General features: G+C 46.6%; 1 protein-coding gene across 3 annotated transcripts in view; it reads left to right on the forward strand.

The window, feature by feature from the left end:
• Positions 1-24,368, forward strand: part of GPT (glutamic--pyruvic transaminase) — a 424,858-nt gene that overhangs the window by 153,254 nt on the left and 247,236 nt on the right. The window lies entirely within an intron of this gene.

Raw genomic sequence — 24,368 nt, forward strand, 5'->3', positions numbered from 1 at the left:
AAAGGATGTAATATAACATATAGATAGAAATGTTTCTGAAGCTAGGCCCTTCCAGTGCCACGCATCTCTGAGAAATATACACGATGCGTGCCAGCAGGTATCTCAAGCAGATTTAAACTCGCAGAGTGATTCAGCCGTACATAAATACAACAAGAGCAGGTTCAACAAAAAGGTCAAAAGAACAACGAATTACATGCATATAGTGGATGCAAATGGCATCCAGATGTTTGCATTCACATATATATTTGATCCAGACTCAAGCAGCATGACATTTAAGATTCTCATTCATTCAATGTGTAGGCGCTGTTTACATTGAGTTCAGCCATAAGCCTCAAATACAGATGTGCCCTCTCAGATGTCCCTTTACATAGTCTGGGCACACCGCTGGATAAACCTGCTTTGCATTCCACTATTACTGTATTTAGCAAGCGATGGAACAAGAGAGTGTGTGCTTGTTAAGTGCATTCATAATCCTACAGGAGTCACGTGACGGAGGAAATGGAACATATCTCCTGTATTGTGGACATGCTGCAGCTCCTTATAGACTTGCATCGCTTCCCGCGATTTTCCAATAATTAGAAATGCATGCTTTATTTTAAATGTGCAAACTTTGCAGATAAATCTGAATTAAAAAAGCAGGCGTTAAAACGCTTGACCTAGATAATCGCCTCATATCATTTGCCTGCCAATAACCAGGCATATAACAAAATAAGGCGACAGCATCTGTTAAAATCATCTCTTAATCCCAGTCAGCACAGGGCGATGCGGCGGATGCAAATACAATAGAAACGCAGCACTGGACTACAAGCAACCCATGAACAGCGCCCGATGCACTGCCCATAATGATCTGCAGCGCCCTGCTGAATTCAGAGCAGGCGTCCATGCTAGAATCCCAGACCAAGTACAGGCACGTGGCAGCGAACGCACATCTCGTCTGCCTGGCTGCACAAGGCAAGCCAAGCATTTAATTTCCTAGCTCCATGTCACAGTGACAAGTCAAACTAAAATTCACACTATTTGAATTCCATTCACACCTGTGGTCTCGCTCCACAGCCTCCCGGGAGCCCTTATCACACCAAACACTGGACAGGGCTTTTCACACCTCTAATGCTCCCCAAGAAGGAAGATATTTCTATTTGACATGAGAGTCAAAATAACTTCTTTAGTCTACTTAATTCCTGATGTTTCATCTTTAAAAATAATTAGGGCTCCCGGTTTTATGGTATTTATTTTTTTGCCATTTCCGTCTGTATTTATCCATATTTATTTTTGGGGCATTTTTTCTGTATTTATCTACATTTATTTTTGCCACAAGCAAAAGACGACGCTACAGCTAGTATTTTTCCACATTTATTTAAATTGACAATTTTATTTGTTTTCTAGTACAATATAGTCTATTTTGTACTAGAAAACAAATAAAAAAATTTAGGACAAAAAAATGATAGATCTTGGATGGCTAATTAGTGGGCTGTGCTGCTTTGTCGTTCTCGCTCTCCTCCCTGCTTGACTATGTATCCCTTACTCCTAAAGGAGACGCAACAGCTCCAAAAGATTGTGCTTCAAATCAGATGGAGTTTCTTGCTGTGCGAGATAACAAATCTGACAAGCCGCACCCGAGTACTTCACAGGTCTTTAAAAAGACCATTCACATGTTAACGAGGCTTTGTTGTTTATTTCACCCCTTTTTACCAGACTGCGGGCAGTGTCTACCCCCTGTGAGAGTTGCCTTTTACACGGGACACGGGGGGGGAGCTACGTGCCCATATTTTTTTTTATTTAAACAGAAACCGTTGCGGTGCTGTTTGCAAAAGAAAAGAAACACAGCCCTCAGATGCCTGGTCTGAAAGGAAACGGGATGGGTGCCGTGAACCTGGAGGGCAGCAATCTAAACAACGACCCTCGTCAGGAAGCCTGACACCTGTAGAAAATGTAAATGTGGCAATGGCTAATGATGAAATGGAAAGGCGGCGTGGGAGCCATTTAGGCTTTAATTGACAGAGTGACATGAATTTTCTTCGAGCGCAGCTAGGAGCACAAGTGTGGGAAGCATACTACCTCCCTGCAAGTGTGGGAAGCTTCTACTACAGCAGGCATCCCAAGTCCATTAGCCACACTTTGCTTCCGTCTGTCTGTGTCCCTTTGTTTCTACCCGGTGCCCTGCTCTCCAAAGTCCTCGCCAGCACGAGACACTGTGACCCGCGAGTCACTGAACACAGGGCACCCCCACTCCGCGCTGCCAGCAGGGAAGCCGTTCTGTTCATCATTCATTCAACTCTCCCAGTCTCGCTCCCTGCGGGGTGCATTCCTTCATCCAGCACAGTCTGCCACGGGTACAAGCGCATTATCTTCCATTCCAAGTGCCCCGTCGGTAGCAAAATACCCGACGGCAGCGTGGCCAAATTTGCTAGTATTTTGCCGTTTATAAATATAAATACAGACAAAGGAAATATAGATTTCCGTCTGTATTTGTGAGAAGTTGGCCTGATATATGATGTCACTAGTTCTAGTGTACACCTTGTATCAGTCCAAACAACCCTTATGGTGATTGGTTGTAAAGTCAACCTTATAGACCAGCTATCCTAGTGGTAGCATGGACAAGAGCAGTCTTAGGCTAAACTCTGTATGGCATGTGAAGCCAGCTGTTATACCATTTGCAATCCCTTGAATACCAAATGAAAGGACACCACAACCGATATATATAAAAATAGAATGTATTTATTCTAGTCAAAATACCCTCAGCACTCTTTATGAGATTCGAGGTAAGTACAACACAGTCTTATTTAAGCATACATAAGTCACACAGGTAAGTAATACAGTTAGGCCCTAGGGGCCACGCAAACCATATACTAAGTAAGTGGTATAAGAACCACTGTCACAAACACAGGTTAGGCCTAGGCCTAGGGAATCGCTGGGGCTACACTATACTACCAGTTTCTAGGCAGTGGGAGGCCCACGGGATTCAGTTGCAGAGTGGAAACACTCACGCGTAATGCGTTAAAGTCGATAGAAATAGTAATGTTTAGAATTAAAGAGTTTTAGGACACTTCGGAAGGAGCTAGGAGTTGGAGACTTGGAAACTAGACCCTAGGATAGTCAATACCCTTGTGAGCACCGGAGTACTCAAGTTACCTAGCCCATGGGCTGCGGGTGCATAGGTGTGAACTTGCGCCGGGTTTCGTCGTCCACTCCTATGGATGCCTGAAGAAAAGATGCTGATAGGCAGTCAGTGAAGAGTGTCCGGTGAATCCCAAGGAGGGGATCAAGAAGGAGGGTACCTGCAAGCAGAGGGGACAGACTCTAGATCACCAGCCAGGAGCCAGGAAGGAACCAGGAAGGAACCAGGCGATGTCGTGAAGATGCAGGTGAAGAGGTGAAGCTTGTCGCAGCAGCCACGGGTACCAGGAGGCGTCGGGGATGACCAGGACCAGGAGGCACGCTGTCCCATGAGGGCTCTTGCTGTCGGCGGCATCGATGTCGAGTTGGGACGCAACAAGCCTTGGCAAGCGGAACCCACGCAGGATGGAGGACTTGCTTCTGGTGCAGACCAGGAAGGCCTGAGGTGCTTTTCTTTCACAGGGAAACAAGGGCCAGTCTGGAGGAGCCAAACCAGCGGTGGAAAGTTTAAGGTTCGTCGTCACAAAGGCTACTAGCCAACGGGCAAGCAACCGGACAGACGCATTGAGCAGTAAAATGCAGAAGGGCCCCACGCAGAACTCGTGGAGTGTGGAGGGCTGATCTTCGGTGCAGATGGTGCTCGGGGTTGGGGCTCCTCAATCCCCAGAGCACAACTTCGAGGATGCCTCAGAAGCTGCGTTGGAAGCAAGTAGACAATTTTCCCAGGTAGCCGGTCCCACGTCTCTCGTCGCCTCCACGGATCTCAGCTTTGATGTGGATCAGGGCTGGAGAAGTCTGGAAGTCAAGGTGCTGGTCGGGCTCTGCAGTCGGTTCCTCGTAGAACTTTATGCAAAGCAAATGGCAGGTCGCTTGATGGTGCCTGTTTGCACAGGGTGGCCACTCCTTGGCCACAAGGGAGATTCTTCAGTCTTCTTCCGTAGTTGATTGTCGAAGGTCCGGAGTTTCTGTTCACGTTTCAGTTATCAGGACAATCCAAAGTCCTAGGGACTCAGCTCCCACTCTTATACCAATCTGGGGGGCTGGGTTACCTGCTAGGTCCCTCCTATGGGTGGGACCAGGGAGGGGGGTGGTTACACCCCCTTCCCTTTGTCCAGTTTCACACCAGGACTGGGGCTGGAGTGCCCCAGCACCGGTTTGAACCGGACTATACATGGGACACCTTGTGTGCCCCAGGCAGTATCTCGTTTCATTCATCCCTCCCTGCCCCAATACACTAAGGCCTGTCTAGGGTGGTGCTCGCACCTCCCAAGGCAGGAAAACTATTGTCCAAGCCTCCCTCGCTGGAAGGACTTCCAGCAGCAGGAGGTCAGACTCGTGTCTGTGGCAGCAGCATCCATTTTGTGATGCTGGGGCTCTGGTTAACTTTAACCGGGTAGTAGGTCTTCAACATGTCTTCTCCCTCTAGAAGGGAGGAATACTATCCTCATTGCCAGAAATGGTGTGGGGGTAGTATTCCAAAGTGTTAGACACCTTACACGACATGTTCTGATAAAGCCAAACCATAGTTACCATAACAGCGAGGATTATAAGGCACTCTAAGAGTATATGGTAGGCGATATCATAGAACAGCTATAAGGACATGGTTCCGAAAGCTGCAGACCGGCTCAGGTCATGCTAGAGCACCATCTCACATGTTACCAAGCACTCTGCCTCCAGGATTGTTAAGGCCTGCCATAGGAGTGGCTGATAGGTACACATGTGTCTATATATAAGATAGGTATAGGAATACTACACCTAAGCAAGGGGTGATTACACGACCTTGCCCCAGCTGAGTGATCAGCCAGTTGTGTCATAATGGAAGGCCAGCCAGGGGTGGCATAATACATGCTGCAGCCCCTGGTAGGCCTAGGGTACACCCATGCCCTGGGTACCTAAGGTACACTGTACAGGGCCCTAGAGGGTGATCCTTAACAATTGGGTTATGTACCTAAAGTACATAGTATTAATTTAGGGAGAGAACAGCAGGGCTGTGGGTCTGATTAGCAGGCCCACAGCCACATCTAAGTCGAAAACCAGTAAAGCAAAAGCAAAAAGTGGGTGTGAACATAGAAAGCAGACCCTACTCTCCTACAGTATTTATATGTATAAATCCGTAAAAACGGAAAATCAGGAGCCCTAAAAATAATACATACCATGTACAAATAAGCTGGGCAGCAAAATAAATAAAACATCAATTTCGATAGTTAATGTTGCTGTCGTTTCTCTATGGCGATGTATCATGTTTTAAATACATTAAGGTTGCGAAATAAACCACATCTATCCCTCTCACAAGAAAAACACACAAGCATAGCTAAGAATCCCCTACAGCTTCACCTTCGAACCAAGAATGTTCAGGCATAAAAAGCACCATACCTCAATTGCCCAAAAACTCCAGGGTGTCTCAAAGATTGGGGCAGCCTTTGGGTTACTTCTTGTTTCAGAGCTTCTTTTATAACTATTGATAGTAAACATTGTTTTCCTCTCCAACGTTTGTGTGTGATCTCCTGGCTTCTGCTCCCACCATGATTTAGAGGTAGTATTTCCGAGTCCACAGATAATTTTACACAAGTGCATATATTTTGTAGCATAACTCCCTATAATGATAAAATACTGATGCAAAAGGTAATAAGTCCCCTCTGCAAGGCTAGGAGGCTAAGAATAGATCCCTTCTTCTGGGCCAAAGAGCTACGATCAAAGATGACATCACAGCCTCATCAAGGTCAGCATGGCTCAGCATGGGCTGAGTGTAATGCCTTAGTAGTAATCACAACCGTTCATGGCCGCCAATGACTGTTAATCACTGACCTCTGCAAACCTTGTCACTGCCTGTTTGAGCCAATTATAACCAAGATTTACACACAATGACTCCGTCCCACCCAGCTGAATTGCCCTTATTCAAATGAAAAGGCCCGGATGTTCCATTTCTTTAAAATGTACTAACACCGCATGTTGGGTATTTGGGATTTAACTCCCATTGGCTTCCCTGCAGCAATTCAAACAGAAGTGCAAGCAACAAAGATATTTTCCAGTGCGGCAGGTGTTGGTGTCACATTCCGACGGAAGCAACAGACAGTCGCGGGCTCGCAATACTTGCGGAAAGGGGGGTTTTGTGCGGGAGTTACCGCGAGGGGGGGGGGCATTAAAATAAATTTTAAAACAACATTGAAAACTTACCTGCCGGGTCCATGCCGATTCTGGGCAAGGTTTGCCTGCCTCTCTGCTGCTCGTAAACAGGAAGCATGCTCCCGCCTCACTCCCCTCCTGTAAGCCAATCACAGATTGGCGCTGAGTCTCGGGCGGCGCCCAGCCGGGCACCAGTAGGGACGCAATTTTCTCTATGTAGGCTGCAGGCAGAATTTTTACCTTTGCCAAAAAATATGATTCGTTGAAAGTCTCCAAATTTAGGGGTGGTCAAACAAGCAAAAAGACTTCACCATCTGAACGTCAAGTGGAGGCAGCATCTTCTAACTCCGAATTAAGTTCGGCACCAGAGAGTGAAACGGAGATGGAATCTCGCAAATTAATGTTGCAACAAATACCGGCAGCCCTGTCACTAGCAGATGAAGTGGATTTTTTAGTGGAAGAGCGCAGGCAAACCCTGCGCCCAAGACCACAAGCCACAACACAAGGAGAACAACCAAACGCCGGGAAAGAAGGCGGGCCAACAAAATCAAATTGCAACGACATGCCAAGACAAAGGAAACAACAGAAGAAAAACTGGCGCCGTTAATCAATGATGCGTCAAGTGAAATTACGTTTTCAGTAGTCAATCTTACTGAAACTACATTAAATAAGGCTGAACAACAACTTCTCTCTTTAGGTCTCTCGTATTGCCCGGTCAGTTCATTCAACTATGCAACTACACGACTCGACGTCTACAAAAGCATAAGGAAATTAAAATTAAAAAAACATTTTCATCAAACTGAACTGCAGTTAAAAAAGTCCAGCAATGACAATTGGGGCACACAACCTATCCCAACATTAGCTGAATCTACTCAGTTCTCTCTCAGCCAATCAGATAAATGTTTTTTAAATGAGATGCAAGAACTCGCAGATGAAAATGCAATGTTCAGTTTGAGTCCCTCGATATCCGTCAACACTGAAGGCGACAACAGAAATCTGCAACTTAAACCCAAATCCCCATTCAAACCTCGCTCGACATTTCATCCATTGATGTTAAAAGATGCCATTGACAACTTTCATGATAATGTGATTAATGGTTTAAAGGAGCTAAATTGTAAAACTCAAAAAATGTCGAAAGCGAAATCGAAAAAGCAGGAAATTCAGTTTTACGCTCTAATGGCCAAGTTAAAAAAGAACTCTGATATAGTGGTACGCAATGCGGATAAAGGAGGCAACGATGTTCTTTGGAAAAAAAAGTGATTACATCTCCGAAGCAATGAAACAACTGCAAGACAACCAATGTTATCGGCGCAGCGACTATTCCACTATTCACAGTGTAACCAATGACTTTATGTTGAAATTGATAGGATGGAAAAACAAAGGACTTTTAACGGTGGATGAATTCAAATTTTTAAAAAATGATCATCCAACAGTCCCAATTTTGTATTTTATTCCTAAAATTCACAAAAATGCACAGCAACCTCCAGGAAGACCCATAATTTCAGCTCGAAATAGCCTTTTGGAAAATACCTCGAAATATGTGGATTTCTTCCTTCAAGAACATGTACAGAGTTTAAAATCCTATATTAAGGATACCAGTGACTTTTTGGCCAAACTTTTAACTTGTACATGGCAAGACGACAATTTATTATTGACACTAGACGTTACATCTCTCTACACGTCCATCAATCATAGAGATGGACTAAAAGCCATAGACTATTATTTAACAAAAAAAGGATGTCAATATGTTGAACACAACAATATGATTGTCAGCATGGCAGAATTTTGTTTAAAAAACAATTATTTTCTGTTTCAAAACAACTTGTACCAACAATTGCGAGGTGTAGCAATGGGGGCCAGCTTTTCCCCCAGCTATGCTTGTCTCCACATGGGTTGGTGGGAAGAGCTGGTCCTCCCCAACCAACACAGTACATATGTAACCAGAAATATTAAAGCTTGGTGGAGGTACATAGATGACCTTTTCATAATTTGGGAGGGGTCAAAAATAGAAGCAGAAGAATTCCTAAGCCAACTCAATATTAATGCATTAAATCTTGAGTTTACCGCTTCCATTAGTGAAACATCTGTAAACTTTTTGGATGTTGAAGTTTACATACACAATGGGAAGATCGAAACCAGGCTACATAGGAAGCCAACAGCGGGCAATACCACGTTGCATGCGGGCAGCTCTCATCCTAGACACCTCATCAACAGCATCCCTTATGGTGAGATGCTTAGGTTGAGACGCATTTGCAGCAATGATATTGATCTCAACAATGAACAACAAAACAGTAAAAAAAGATTCCAACAAAGGGGCTATACAAACAAATGTCTAGACAAAGCCATTGTTAAAAGTAGAAGCAAGTCCAGGTATTGCTGCTTGAACCTGAAGCCAGACATCTGATGACTAAACAGGATGATACATTTAGATTTATCATCCAATACAACAAACACGAAAAAGAAATTAGAAAATTGATTACCAAAAATTGGCAGTTGGTTTTAAGTGACCCTGTCATAGGTCCAACTCTCACTAGAAAGCCAGCCATTACATACAGCAGGGCCACATCTATGAAAGACATTCTAGTCCAAAATGACCCTACGAGCGCCAACTCCAGTACTTGGCTAGCTCAAAGAAAGGGCTTTTTCAAATGCAAAGTTTGCAAGGCTTGTAAACATGGCTTAAACCGAACAAGCTTCACAACACCCTTTTGTGATGTAGAAAAAACAATCACGAAAGCTCTTAACTGCAAATCTGAATATGCAATTTATGTGCTGCAATGCCCCTGTGGTCTTAAATATATCGGCAGTACCATCTTGCAAGCACACAAGCGAATACTGCAGCACTTAAGAGCAATCAAAAACAGGGACCAACAATATCCAGTGGCTAGGCACTTCAATGACATACACAACGCAGATCCGACAGGCCTTTCCTATTTTTTAATCGACTCCATCCCACACAACAAAAGAGGGGGAATCAGGCAAAAGGAATTGAGACGGATGGAAACTAAATATATTCTTAATTTAGACACAAAACATCCGACAGGTCTCAACGCAACTGAGGAGCTTTATACTTGTCTGTAAATAGTATAATTTCTTTCATGAGCAGTCTATTAGATATCAATTTATAGAACACTAGATTATAGGGCATTAACGCAAAACAACATCTATACATGGCATTTTACTAGACAACACGACCGCCGCCCTCACTGTCAAATATTTTTCAAGATACCATTAATGGTACTACTTTCTGCACATAGGGGTGATTTTAGAGGTTATTTTAGGAGTTTTTATAGGTATCTTAGATAAACTTTTTTTAGCACTTTTAGATACAGTAGAAATGGTGAATCTCTCAGAAAAGCGGGTATTTGCACTTCATTTATGTATTTTTACACATGCAAATTTTTTAGCAAATTAATAATCAATAATTTGGCTTTTATCTTTGAATAGATTAACCTTGTTATTTTATGCAAAGGGGATTTTTCAGCTGTTGGTTTGAAGTTTTAGTATTCATACGGCAATTTTTAACTTCGCCAGTGTCAACATAAACAGCCATTCAATATAGGTGCAGATACCATTCCCATTGCAAACTACAATTAAGTTATCTGACTAGAGAGAAACAAATGTCATTTTAACATAATTGAATTATTTATTTATTTAATTTGTTTTAAATGTAAACAATTCTAGTCTATTATAATGCGCTGCAACATGTGTCTTAAATACAAAATTGTGTTTTCCTGCGAATATGAATTCATCATGCACTTGCACTTTACTGCTAAGCACCTTATAAAGTTTGTTGAAACCACTGCATATACAAAAAAACAAAAAAAAGAGTGAGTTTAAAAAAAAAGCTATAAATTAACCGATCACCTGACAGAGCGTGTCATGTGATCAAGGCCCTTCCGGGCTGAAACGCGTCATGGCTGTAAAGGTCGAGGGAACTATTGAATAAATCTTTGCTGGTTTATCTTGTGGTCTGTGCTTCGTTGCTATCAAACCCTGCTCAAAGCCTACGGAGTTCAAGAAAATATATATATATATAACAGTTTTTTTTAATTGTTAATTATATGTGTCTATTACCTAGTGGTGATCGTTGCTTTAGGACCATGTCTCCATAGAAAATGGATTTTTTGCAGGGGGAGGGGGGGGGGTATGCTTATAACATTTCTTGAATTGTCTCAAAACTTTTTTTTTAAAGTCTTATTTTGGGGGGGGGGTCCTTGAATGCATTTTCCTATAGCAATTTTCCATCAATAAATAAGACCCTGCTAAAGCGAAAACTGCTGAACGGAATTATAACACATTTGCCAGAATGCTAGATCTTGATCCAGAAAGTGTGCTGCTTTTTGTGATTTGGTGTAAATCCATTCAGCACTTTTTGAAAAATTAAGGAGAAAAATGCAGCTATATATCGTGCCGTGGAAAATCTATGCACACAACAGATCTAAATATAAGATCTGGCTAAGGATACACCTGGGGCCGGAAAAACCAAAAAAGGCATTTTTTCGTTATCAGAACAGAACCACAGATCTGCACAAAATAATAGAAGTTGGGCTCCTGCCATGTGGATTTTCAAGCCCCTCAGGGTGGGCTCGGGCTCTAGGGTTTGCTAGTTTAAAAAAGGAGAGTGTACATGGCGCCCCATCCCTGAGCCACTTTCGGCCTGGGGTCCTCATCTTCGAGAGCCCAGTGAATTTTTAGCTGGGGAGGGGGCATGCGTGCCCACTCTTCATGCCATGGTGTGGCCCTGGGAACCCCATCCCCTGGGGACCACTTTAACACAATGTCACTGGAACCCAAACCCCAAGGACACTGTCCCCTGCCCGCTGGAGCACGGGCAGGGAAAATGTCATTGCTTCTGCCAGGGCAAGCAGAAAAGTTAAATTGACTTGTACCTAAGTGGCACATTTAATTTACTTATACAGCCCTAGGATATGGTACTACATGGTCCCAGGGCCTGTAAATGTAATTGTTACTCGTGAGCCTGCAACACTCATTGTGCCACCGACTAAAGTAGCCTCTTTAACCAAGTCTCATATCTCCCACTGCAGCCTGTAGTGCAGTTGTAATCTGCCATTTCGATCTGACCTTTTGACAGGCCTAAATCTTCCTTTGTATTACATATGTCACCACTCAGGTAGGCCTTAGTAGCTGTAATTTAAAATCTTATGTAATGGAAAAGTCAGATTTTAAATCAATTTTGAAAATGCCACCTTTAGAAAGTTTGCATTTTCCTGCCCGAACCATTTTTCTGCCTTTGTCCTGGGTCACATAACTGTGAATAGCTCGGCTTTTGGGGTTTGTATATTCCTGCCAGACAGTGAAATAAGGGGGAATGGGTGTAGGCAGGATGGGCCATCTGCCTGAATTGCTGGGGGCACAGCTGTTTCCTGCCCCACTTACATTTCAAACGGCTGCCTCAAGCACACTCACCAAAGAACCTGAGTCTAGTCTTTTGTCACCCCCAGACTTCTTGGAGCCTTGAGAGGGTAAGGAAAAACTTTCTAGAACCTGATGTAGGGGTAGTCTAGATCTCCCCACTTGAAGGTTGACATCAGGTATAAATATTGGACCCTCAGAGCAACTCTTATGTACACTCCTGGGCCTGTGAACATTACAGAGGAAGGGCTGTTTTGTTCCCCATCGGACTGCCCTGCTGCCTGAGGACAGCCTTGTTCCACAGAGGACTGCCCTGCTGCTTGAGGCCTGCCTTGTTCCTCAGAGGACTGCCCTGCTGCTTGAGGCCTGCCTTGTTCCACAGACAACTGCTCTGCTGCTTGAGGACAGCCTTGTTCCTCAGAGGACTGCCCTGCCGCTTGAGGCCTGCCTTGTTCCTCAGACGACTGCCCTGCTGCTTGAGGCCTGCCTTGTTCCACAGAGGACTGCCCTGCTGCCTGAGGACAGCCTTGTTCCACAGAGGACTGCCCTGCTGCCTGAGGACAGCCTTGTTCCACAGAGGACTGCCCTGCTGCCTGAGGACAGCCTTGTTCCACAGAGGACTGCCCTGCTGCTTGAGGCCTGCCTTGTTCCACAGAGGACTGCCCTGCTGCTTGAGGCCTGCCTTGTTCCTCAGAGGACTGCCCTGCTGCCTACGGACAGCCTTGTTCCACAGAGGACTGCCCTGCTGCTTGAGGACAACCTTGTTCCACAGAGGACTGCCCTGCTGCCTGAGGACAGCCTTGTTCCACAGAGGACTGCCCTGCTGCCTGAGGACAGCCTTGTTCCACAGAGGACTGCCCTGCTGCTTGAGGCCTGCCTTGTTCCACAGAGGACTGCCCTGCTGCTTGAGGCCTGCCTTGTTCCACAGAGGACTGCCCTGCTGCTTGAGGCCTGCCTTGTTCCTCAGAGGACTGCCCTGCTGCCTGAGGCCTGCCTTGTTCCTCAGACGACTGCCCTGCTGCTTGAGGACAGCCTTGTTCCACAGAGGACTGCCCTGCTGCCTGAGGACAGCCTTGTTCCACAGAGGACTGCCCTGCTGCCTGAGGACAGCCTTGTTCCACAGAGGACTGCCCTGCTGCCTGAGGACAGCCTTGTTCCTCAGAGGACAGCCCTGCTGCTTGAGGCCTGCCTTGTTCCTCAGAGGACAGCCCTGCTGCTTGAGGCCTGCCTTGTTCCTCAGAGGACTGCCCTGCTGCCTGAGGACAGCCTTGTTCCACAGAGGACTGCCCTGCTGCCTGAGGACAGCCTTGTTCCTCAGACGACTGCCCTGCTGCTTGAGGACAGCCTTGTTCCACAGAGGACTGCCCTGCTGCCTGAGGACAGCCTTGTTCCACAGAGGACTGCCCTGCTGCCTGAGGACAGCCTTGTTCCACAGAGGACTGCCCTGCTGCCTGAGGACAGCCTTGTTCCTCAGAGGACAGCCCTGCTGCTTGAGGCCTGCCTTGTTCCTCAGAGGACTGCCCTGCTGCCTGAGGACAGCCTTGTTCCACAGAGGACTGCCCTGCTGCCTGAGGACAGCCTTGTTCCTCAGACGACTGCCCTGCTGCTTGAGGACAGCCTTGTTCCACAGAGGACTGCCCTGCTGCCTGAGGACAGCCTTGTTCCACAGAGGACTGCCCTGCTGCTTGAGGCCTGCCTTGTTCCACAGAGGACTGCCCTGCTGCTTGAGGCCTGCCTTGTTCCTCAGAGGACAGCCCTGATGCTTGAGGCCTGCCTTGTTCCACAGAGGACTGCCCTGCTGCTTGAGGCCTGCCTTGTTCCTCAGAGGACTGCCCTGCTGCCTGAGGACAGCCTTGTTCCACAGAGGACTGCCCTGCTGCCTGAGGACAGCCTTGTTCCACAGAGGACTGCCCTGCTGCCTGAGGACAGCCTTGTTCCTCAGAGGACAGCCCTGCTGCTTGAGGCCTGCCTTGTTCCTCAGAGGACAGCCCTGCTGCCTGAGGACAGCCTTGTTCCTCAGACGACTGCCCTGCTGCTTGAGGACAGCCTTGTTCCACAGAGGACTGCCCTGCTGCCTGAGGACAGCCTTGTTCCACAGAGGACTGCCCTGCTGCCTGAGGACAGCCTTGTTCCACAGAGGACTGCCCTGCTGCCTGAGGACAGCCTTGTTCCTCAGAGGACAGCCCTGCTGCTTGAGGCCTGCCTTGTTCCTCAGAGGACAGCCCTGCTGCTTGAGGCCTGCCTTGTTCCTCAGAGGACTGCCCTGCTGCCTGAGGACAGCCTTGTTCCACAGACGACTGCCCTGCTGCCTGAGGACAGCCTTGTTCCTCAGACGACTGCCCTGCTGCTTGAGGACAGCCTTGTTCCACAGAGGACTGCCCTGCTGCCTGAGGACAGCCTTGTTCCACAGAGGACTGCCCTGCTGCTTGAGGCCTGCCTTGTTCCACAGAGGACTGCCCTGCTGCTTGAGGCCTGCCTTGTTCCTCAGAGGACAGCCCTGATGCTTGAGGCCTGCCTTGTTCCTCAGAGGACTGCCCTGCTGCCTGAGGACAGCCTTGTTCCACAGAGGACTGCCCTGCTGCCTGAGGACAGCCTTGTTCCACAGAGGACTGCCCTGCTGCCTGAGGACAGCCTTGTTCCACAGAGGACTGCCCTGCTGCCTGAGGCCTGCCTTGTTCCACAGAGAACTGCCCTGCTGCTTGAGGCCTGCCTTGTTCCTCAGAGGACTGCCCTGCTGCTTGAGGCCTGCCTTGTTCCTCAGAGGACTGCCCTGCTGCCTGAGGACAGCCTTGTTCCACAGAGGACTGCCCTGCTGCTTGAGGCCTGTTCTGCTCTCTGAGAAGAAAGAATGTACATTCCACCTTCATCCCAGGCTGCCCGAGTGACTCCAAGGGTCAGTTGGCTGACCTGTCTGAGCTAAAGGGACACAACGAGCTCCAAGGGCCTCTCTGCAACTGCCCAGCTATCCCGCTGCACAGGACCCTGTTGGCTTCTGCTGAAGAGGAGCCCAGATCCCAAAGAGGGTCCTCCCCAGGGTCTGGATGCTTGACTGGCATCAAACAGAAGTACTCCTTGCCTAACTGAAGGTTCCATCAAATCTGACGCAATGCAGTGCAAAGCCTCACTGCACAGCCGAAAGCTGTCATAACTGGCGCTGAGCGATGCAAAGGCTTGCCGCACAGATGAAAGATTCGTCTGAAACGACACAGAGTGACGCAAAACCCTGCAAAGCCTTGCCGTACAGCTGAGAGCATCTTAGAAACAGATGCTAAATGCCGCAAAGCCCCGCTGCACAGCTGAGAGCATCTTAGAAACAGATGCTAAATGATGCAACGTCCCACTGCACAGCTGAGAGCATCTTAGAAACAGATGCTAAATGGCGCAACGTCCCACTGCACAGCTGAAAGCTTCATTGGAGCCAACGCCAAGCAGGCGAAGCCTTGCAAAGTAATGCCGCGTAGACCTCACACTAGGAACATGAGGTACAAATCTCAGCGGTCCAGACTTGGTCTTGTGCCCATCTTGCACTCCATTGTGGTGGGCCTGAACTTGTCTAGCACAATGCTATCAATTTGTGCTTTGTGCTTTTAGTGGCTCTATCTAAACCTTCGGATTTCAATGTCTCCAGTTCTCCTGAGTGGATTTGTGTTATGTTATGTGAATTTGTAGTGTGCAGCTAATCACCTTGAGGGTATCCAAGCGCAAGTTTGTGTGTCACTTGATATATTAAATTCTACCTATTTTTCTGAATTGGAGTGGGATTTTTTTGTGTTCTGTTTTTACTTTATTATTGTTTGTGTGCTGCATAAATACTTTACACTTTGCCTCGAAGTTAAGCTGAGACTGACAACTTTTTGCCAAGCAACCAGCGGGTTAAGCACAGGCTAATTTTGTGACTTTTGCGGTTCACTCTGCCAAAGATTGTGGTTGTTGCTTAAGGAGGGTTTTCGCCCCACTCAATCACTGACCCAATTTCTTACAATATATATCAACACCATGTTAATCTTCAGTTTAAGGGAAATAATGGTTATAAACCAAAACATTAAAAAAAAGGAAATGCATTTAGCCACTTATAATAAGCAATGCTTCTAGGACGACCCCAATCTTCTCTGCTCGTCCAGTTTAGACACACTATGTGCCAAGTGCCTCCGCCCGCAGTACTTGTCAGCTAAGGATTAAAGCTGTGCCCTGTGGTACAGCCCATAGTACCAACGGGTTATGGCTCTGCTCTATAGTCCCCGAGCACAGGGCTTAGCCTTATTCCGAGGATATTTGAGATGCTCCAGCCTGCCAGCAGGATTATTCCAAGGTGAAGGGATGCACAGAGGAGTCTGACGGCCAACTGTCTGCAGCTCGGCTTGCAAGTGGGGTGTATTATGTCACAGCAATCACACACCATACACTGCAAGTCCAGTTGAATCTATTTCTTTGTTAAAGTGCTTGATTAATGCACATTTCTATAGTGTGCTCTGCCGCTATATTGTCTATATTGTCTTTTGCCGCTGATCGCAGCTGTTAATTATTACCCAGTGTAATGATGCTCAGCCTTTCAGCTATTCGCCATGATGATGATTCGAACTGTGGCCTTCGGATTACCCAACAGTCCCCGGAGTAGATGCACTGGTTCAGTTAACTCTTACCAGCTTACTCTGCACAAGCATGAAACATATTAACTTAGTATTTGGCACGGTACAGTAAGTACACTCAAACCGGATGACCTGAGAGTTCAACTTCTAGGACTCGGGGAAGAAACAATGGGGGGTGCAAAGGGATACAAGCCTTCCAAAATAAACCAAACTTCGAATGGCAGTCCAACCTAATCAATCCTAAAGCTCATTAAATGCAGACCCCAGATCCTCACACCTCCCTGTGTGATGCCTCTACTGACCTTGCATTTGCCAGGACTTTCATATCGAATCCAAATACACTCTTCAAACAATAGTTTTCTACTTTGCTCCACTACCTTGAAAAAGTGTTTCTTCGCAGCCACCACCACTCCAGATGTTCAAAGCAAAGCTAAAAGGCAAAGGATTTGGTATATCATATGAAGATCCGGTTAATAGAGAAAAAAACTCACCTGTCCTAATGTTAATTTCACCCTGTTGAAACCTCTCTCCAGGAGTCCAGGGCCATGCCTCATCAACAAAGGAGGTGCTGAGAAGTACCCATGATATGAGCGCAAGCCCAACACATGCTGCAATGCCTTCAGACAATATTTCCATCAACAGTGAAGTCCAGTAGATATGAAATAACACGCTCTGTGGCTGTATCTGAGATTTATAACACAGGTTTACAGCAAACCCCAAGCGTAACCCACTTCTCGCCATCAGGAAATTCACTGAAATCCACTGTCGAGCTTTCCCTAATCTTGGCCCTCATTGCCACTGACACATTTCTTTTATTTATATGTAATGTGTTTGTGGCACGAAAATAATCCTACAAGACTGCACCCCTCCAACAACCCGACCACCAACACAGGCCAGAATCGGACCAGGTTCTCGGGTGATTGCACCTCTTGGCTAAAGGGAGCAGCTGAAAGGTCCAGGAGAATCACCAGGGCAAAATGAGAAATTACCTGGGGAATTGGCCCCAGAATTACTGAATTAACCCATAAATTCTAATTTCTAAGGCAGACCTCTGGGTCCCACCTATAATCCCTGTTACCGCTGCCGTCCTGGAGTCACTGGTGTCCCTATCCAGACTAGAACCCTCCAGCTGAATGTCCTCCACAATACTGTCCTCCACAATACTAACCTCCTCCTGGTGGAGCAAAATCAGCTGGGGGTGTACGCCGTATTTACAGTTTCTGGAGATTTTTCTTTCCAACACCAAACCTTAAATCAGACTACCGCTGTTGAAATTACACAGGCTGCTCCATATTCTATGTCTTCTGTAGCCCCAGTAGAAACTACCAAAACATCCTTGGCTCATTTAAATAAAGGCAGAGGAAAGAGTTTAAGACCATACAGAAACTTGGCGGCGACCCCGACCGCCAGCACCGCTTTGACTTCTGGTGAGAGTTGCTGTGGGAAGCATCCGAGGTCTGTGAGATGCCCGCAGTACACGTTCAATGCACACAGCTGCCTCGGTGTGCCAACGGCTTGACACTGCTCATGGCTGCTGAACTAAGCACAAGCACAGAGGCACACACAGCATGAACCACTGAGATTACCACACATCCAGTAAAAGAGCAAGCACCAATGAGACGTCTAGAAATCCAAAGGCACGGACGGTCAATCACTTATTAGACTTCAACAAATCCAGTGGAGCAGAAGGCAATCTACTGCTGAGAATTCATCACACCCAGAGGTGCAGAAGACCAGGCATCACCAATATTTCACCACATCCAGAGGCGTAGCAGTCCAAGCATCACCAATATTTCCATAACTCCAGAAGTCTGAGCATCACCAAATTTTCCATAAATCCAGAAGTGCAGAAGTCCAAACATCACCAAATTTTCCATAAATCCAGAAGTGCAGAAGTCCAAGCATCACCAATATTTCCATTATTTATTTATTTGAAAGGTTTTATATAGCACTGGTTAGACCCGGGGGTATCAGAGCGCTTAATATGAACAGAGGAAATCGAGAAAGACAGTTGTAAAGGGTAACAAAGTAAGCGAGTATATCACATATAAAGTTAGAGGTGGGCAAAAATAATGTTTGCAATTCTTCATGGTAATAAAACATGCTGGTACAATTCAATGTTAAGAAACGGGGAGATTGGGAATTCCAGGTGGTTGGCGGGAAATGAACATAGAAAATAATAGACATGGGAGTAGGAGTTAAGGTCAGAGAAGAGTGGATAATGTGTGAAGATCGGGTTAGAAAAGAAACTGAAGCTAACCGATGCAGGGGAAATAGGAAGTACGGTCAAAGGAGAGGTTAAGGACCCCAGTATAAGTTGAAAAGGTGATGTTTTAGGTCTTTTTTAGAGTTGAGGTAGGAAGGGTAACAGCACAGGTCATGTGGGAGGGCATTCCAGATGTTCGGGGTGTTCCCAGAGAAGGAGCTAGATTGGGTGGATTTCTTTTTTAAAAGCGGGGTGGACGAGATGGAGCGAATCAGGGGTTTGTTGGTGAAGAGATTTATGCGTGATGCATGCAGTCTTATTGAAGCATCTACCTTCAACGAGGAGCCAATGTAGGGCTTTATGGGCTGGGGAAATGTGGTCAAATTGTTTATATTCAGTGATGAGTCTGGCCGCAAAGTTGAGTACGGCTCTGAGTGGGGCTTGGTGAACTTTGGGGGTTCCTGGGAGGATAGCGTTGCCATAGTCCAATTTCGATAGGACTAGAGATTGGACGACCAATTTGAAGTCATCTAAAGGAATAAAGGGTTTGATTTTCTTAAGGTGTCGAGGAGTGAGTTTTTTATGCAGTCTTTAAGATCCAGGGTTTTGTCAAGAGTGAAACTTAGGGATTTCACCGAGTCAGGTGGAGAGAGTGAGAAATTGAGGGCATTTAGATCCGTGATCCAGCCTTGGATGGGGAGCCGATTATTTTTTGGTGAGAAGAGAATATTTTCAGTTTTTTTAGTCTTCAGTTTAAGATGGTTGGATTAGATCCAAGATTGTATCTTGCTCAGGGTAGTGGTTTAATGAAGAATATCAGAGAGGGATTTAATTTAGTAGTAGAGTTGGGTGTCATCAGCGTAGAGGTGTGATTCCAGCGTGTTTCAGAATGAGGGTAAGGGGTTCCATAAATAGGTTGAAGAGAGAGGGGTAGAGGATAGAGCCCTGGGGTACGCCCAAGGAGACAGGTATAGGGTTAGAAGGTAGGTTTTAATTTTGATTTGTTGGGTTCTGTTTTGGAGGAAAGAGGAGAACCATTTGAGGACCATACCATTAAGGCCAAAGTGAGTTTGAAGCGAATTAAGTAAGGAAGAGTGGTTAACTGTATCGAACGCTGCAGAGAGGTCAAGGAGTATGAGAAGGCTGGCATCACCATTATCTAGGGATGGCATGGTGGTTTCTGTACTGCAGCCTTTCCTGAAACCAGATTGAAGTAAGTTGAAATTGCCTATGTGTTTGTCCAGTTGGAGTCAGACACATTTTTCCAGGGCTTTAGCCAGAAGAGGGAGGTTAGAGATAGGTCGGAGATTGTTAGGACCATTGGGGTCAGCAGTGAGGTTTTTAAGAATAGGAGTGATTTGTCCGAGTTGGAGGGAGTCAGGGACACATCCAGAGGCGAGGAAAGTATTAATGATTTTGGTCCAGTGAGGGGCAATGATGTGGTTAAGATTGTGAACAAGGGTAGAAGGGAGATGGGTCTTTGGTGTGCGAGGTCAGCTTTAGTTTAGCTATGAAATTAAAGACTTCGAGCTCGGTCACGGGACGGAAATTTTGCTAGGAGGCGTTATTTTTCAGTTAAACGTTAGGAAGGATGGTAACGGGTGAGGTTGGAGTGGGTAGGTGGTTAGTAGTATAAGGTGGTGCTGACCAAGAAGGTATGTCTATGGCAGTGTCAGAGGCAGATAGGGAGTTGAGCGGATACTGGATTAGAGAGAAGGATTGGTCAATTTTGGCTATTTTTTCTTAGAGGAAGTTGGCAAAATCCTCATATCTCGCAATTGACACCGTCATCTCTGGGGGCGGGGGGTGGCAGATGATGTTTGTTTTCTAACAATGTTAACAGTTCTCTAGGCCGTTTTTGGCACAATCAAGTTGAGCTCGGAAGAAGGAAGCATTTTCATTGAAAATGTGCTTCTTATAAGTACATCTGGCAGATCTGAGGAGGGCAATGTGTGAGGGAGAATGGTGTTGTCTCCATGTTCTTTCTTGTTAGAAATGGTGGTCTCTAGTTGGCAAGGGCTTGCACCTTTGTCCAAATAGGGACCCTTCTTCCTAGTCAGGATAAGGGAGTTACACTCCTAAAATAACCCCTGCTCACCCCCTTGGTAGCTTGGCACGAGCAGTCAGGCTTATCTTAGAGGCAGTGTGTAAAGCATTTGCACATAACCAACAGTAATACAGTGTAAGCACTATAAAATGAAACCACACCAGTTTAGATAAATATCCAATATTTTTATATACTTAAGACAAGACCAAAAACGATAAAAATCCACAATACATTACTTAAAAAGCTACAGTTCCCATAATACGCTTTAAAAACGGTTCCTTAATGTCGATAGCTCCATCCGGGGCCATCACGGCAACATGAGCAAACAAATCCAAACAGTTCTGCCTGACCGCGGCGTCGCGGGCCAGCTATTGTGTCTGGAAGACCCGCAAACAGTACCTTTTAGAAATGCAGGGCATCAATGACCTCTCGTTGAGCTTCCAAAACCACGGCGTCTGCAGGCGTCGGTTCTGCAGGTCGGTGCAGGAGTCGTCGGGGCCCTCTAAGTCGCACACGTTGCAGGTCGATCTTCTCTCTGTTGGAGTCAGGAGCACTGACGTGGGCAGGCATCGTGTGCTGCGGTGCGAAGTGCAGCGGTGCGGCATGCGGTGCATTCCGGGAACGGTGCGAGCAGCGGCTCGTGGTGGCATCAGATGGCATCGTCAGTGAGACCAGGGTCGCAGTGCAAGATGAAGGCGGTGCTCGTCACTCTGCTGGCAGGTCACGGTGCAAGCGGCATCGTCGTCTTTGCTGAAGCACTGTCGTCGGCTGATGAACTGGAGTCGATGGCACCTGCGTCGGTGGGCCAAGGCTGCGGTGCGGGATGAAGGCGGTGTGTCATGTTTCTTTACAAGTGGTGCCCTCGAACCACGGTGCAAGCAGCGGCATCGATTTCGGCGTGGAACGGCATCGCAAATACCAAGGCATCGTCGTGAAGTGAGGTGGTGCGGAGTGCGGTGCCCACAGGTCGCGGTGTGAGCAATGGCTCGGTGGCAGCATCAGCAGTGAGACCAGGGTTGCGGTGCTGTGTTGTGGCAGTGCCCTCTGCGATGTCAATGCGTCGTCGTTAAGCAAAGCGGTGCGGAGTGCGATTCCCACAGATCACGGTGCGAGCAGTGGCTCGGTGGTGGCATCAATAGGTGTCGATGAGACCAGAGTCGCGTTGCGGCGGTGCCCTCTGCAGTGCCTTCAGGACACGGAGTCAGCAGCGGTGTCGTAGACGTCGTTGAGTTGCTGTTCTTTTGTTGCAGCACAAAACGCACAGTCCCAGTGCTGAGGGCAGAAGAGCTTGAAGTCTTTGCTGTTCCTCAGACTTCTTGAACAGGGGGCAGGCTCTACCTCCAGCCCTTGGAGAGACTCACAAAGTAGATTGCAGAAAGTTCAATCCATTTCTCTCACTGCCCAAGACAGAAGCAGCCACTGCAGGCCAACACAGCAAAGTGGTAGTTCCTCCCCACAGCTTCTCCAGCTCTTCTTCTTGGCAGTCTTCTTGATCCAAAGGAGTTCTAAAGTTCAGGGTTCTGGGCCCCAATATTTATATCCCCAAATCCTTTGATCTCTTAGGCAGAGAGTGTCTGTGCCCAGCCTGAACCAGTTCTGCCTTCTCTGGTGTGATTTCCTGGCAGGAGGTGGAGACAGCATTTGTCAGAGGCAGACCAGGCCCTTTGAGGAGCAAGGAAATCTCCTCCTCCTTCCCCCATCACAGCCCAGGTCTATTCAGCCCTTTCCTGACCCACCTAGACTATCAGAGCCACTCCTGCTCCCCCAGCCTTCTGTCATCCAAAGCCCAGACAGGCAATCCACATTCCAGCGGAGGCACACGGGATGACTGAGCAAGAAAATACCTACTTTCTAAAAGTAGTATTTTCAAACACAGAAAGTAAAAATCACCTTCACTAAAAGATGCATCTTTAGATTCTGAGTTCAGGAACATTAAACTTTATTATCCTACCTAATTCCCCGGGCCAGTTATGTTTATAAGATGTTATAACAAACTTCCCATTCTGTCCTATGAGGAATAGGTAGCCTTGCAATAGTGAAAAACGAAATTGGCTGTAATTCACTATCAGGACATGCAACACATACCAGGGCATGTCCTACCTTTCACTTACACTGCACCCTGCCCACAGGGGTACCTTGGGCCTACCTTAGGGGTGCCTGACATGTAAGAAAAGGGAAGGTTAGGGACTGGCCAGTGTGTGCACTGGCCAAGTCGACATGGCAGTTACAAACTGCGCGCAGATTCCTCAATGGCGGGTCTGAGTTACCTTTTCGGGGCTAATCACGTGGGTGGCACAATCAGTGCTGCAGGCCCGCTAGTAGCATTTGATTCACAGGCCCTGGCACACTCAGTACACTTTACTAGGGACTAACAAGTAAATCAAATATCCAATCATGGAAACACCAATCCATAACACAGTTTACCACAGGAGCACTTGCACTTTACCACTGATCAGCAGTGAGAAATGTGTGCAGAAACACTACGCCAGCAAAAACAGAGTCAAATCCGGGAGGTCAGAGAGCAAAAACTCAGGAGAAACACGCCAAAAGATGCCAAGTCTAACACTTCTGCTGGTCTGAGTTATAGTCTTTTGTTATTCAGTTCAGGTTTGAACCATGATTTGGATTGAATTTTTCTTTGTTGTTTTAGTTTAAGAGGGGGAACTTGGTCAAGGATGTCGCTAACTGTCTTATTGAAATGTTTGGTGAGCTCTGTAGCATTTTGGGAGAGTGGGGTGAGATGAAGTTGAGCTTGAAGTTTTGACTCAAGTTCACCAGGAGGGATTTGTTTAAGGTTTCTAATCCACTTCATGGGTTTGTTATTTGTTATAGTGGGGGTAGGCAGTGCTTAATTTGTGCCGGTGCTTCCCGGTACTTAGCACGGCACTTATTCCTTGAGGCCGGGTCTACAGTTTACAGTGCACCCGATAACAATATCTCCTTTGTAGTGTGAGTTAACGGTCTCCTACTTGCACAGAGACCATTAGAAACCGCTGGTGACGTGACGCTCTTGCCTCAGCTCAGCATAAGTAAATGATAGTAGCACTAGTGGCCTACGGCCGTTCCCAATCAAATGTGGCATTCCTGCTTTATGATAAATTATTCGAGAAAAGGACAAGGGAACCCAACTCACTAAGGAACCTGGGTGGGTAAATTATTGTCAGAAACAGTGGTTCCTGTGGAATAATAGAGACATATTTAGATAATAAGGTGCACAATCGCAATGGAAGGGTTAAAATGATGTCAGAGAGCAAAGAAACCACATACACCTATGGTTTTAGTTTGTTACAATCATATTTTATAATTTACAAACACAATTCTATATACAATGAAAAAGAAAAATGTGCTTAGTGTCTCCAGTGAGAAACTGGAACCTAAAATATTGATGACATAATTGTGACAGTATTTTACAAGGTTTCCAAGGTATTCAAAAAAGCCGACCATTTAGCAACTCCATACACAATATACAGCAGCCATATACAATAATATACGCTGTTAATGGTTGTTACCAATGACAATTCGACCCTGTACGTGATCTAGGGTCTCATCAGGACCTGTGGATTTAGGGACATCTGACGGGTAGAATGCGCAACCGCGGGAGGTGTACGTGCCAACAGTGGGTGAAGGAGGAAAAGGAAAACGAGATACTCACAAGGACACCCAGCCGGGTACCCAAGTGAGAGTGAAGGCTGGCACTCTATGGGTAGCTGAGCACTGTTGCTGTGTTGATGATACACAGAGAGGTGTATGAAGACGGTGATGAGGAACTCTGGAGTTGGTGTTAATCACAAGCGGTGCTGTCGCGCTGACCTGTGAATCACGAATGTTCAAAATGGTGGTCTGTACCTACATATGCTGTGAAGCCCATCTATAGAAGCGAGTATTTTTCAATGAAGGCGAATCCTTCAATAATTGC

Source organism: Triturus cristatus, chromosome 5_1, assembly GCF_964204655.1.
Source record: "Triturus cristatus chromosome 5_1, aTriCri1.1, whole genome shotgun sequence".
In the NCBI taxonomy this organism is placed as follows: Eukaryota; Metazoa; Chordata; class Amphibia; order Caudata; family Salamandridae; genus Triturus; species Triturus cristatus.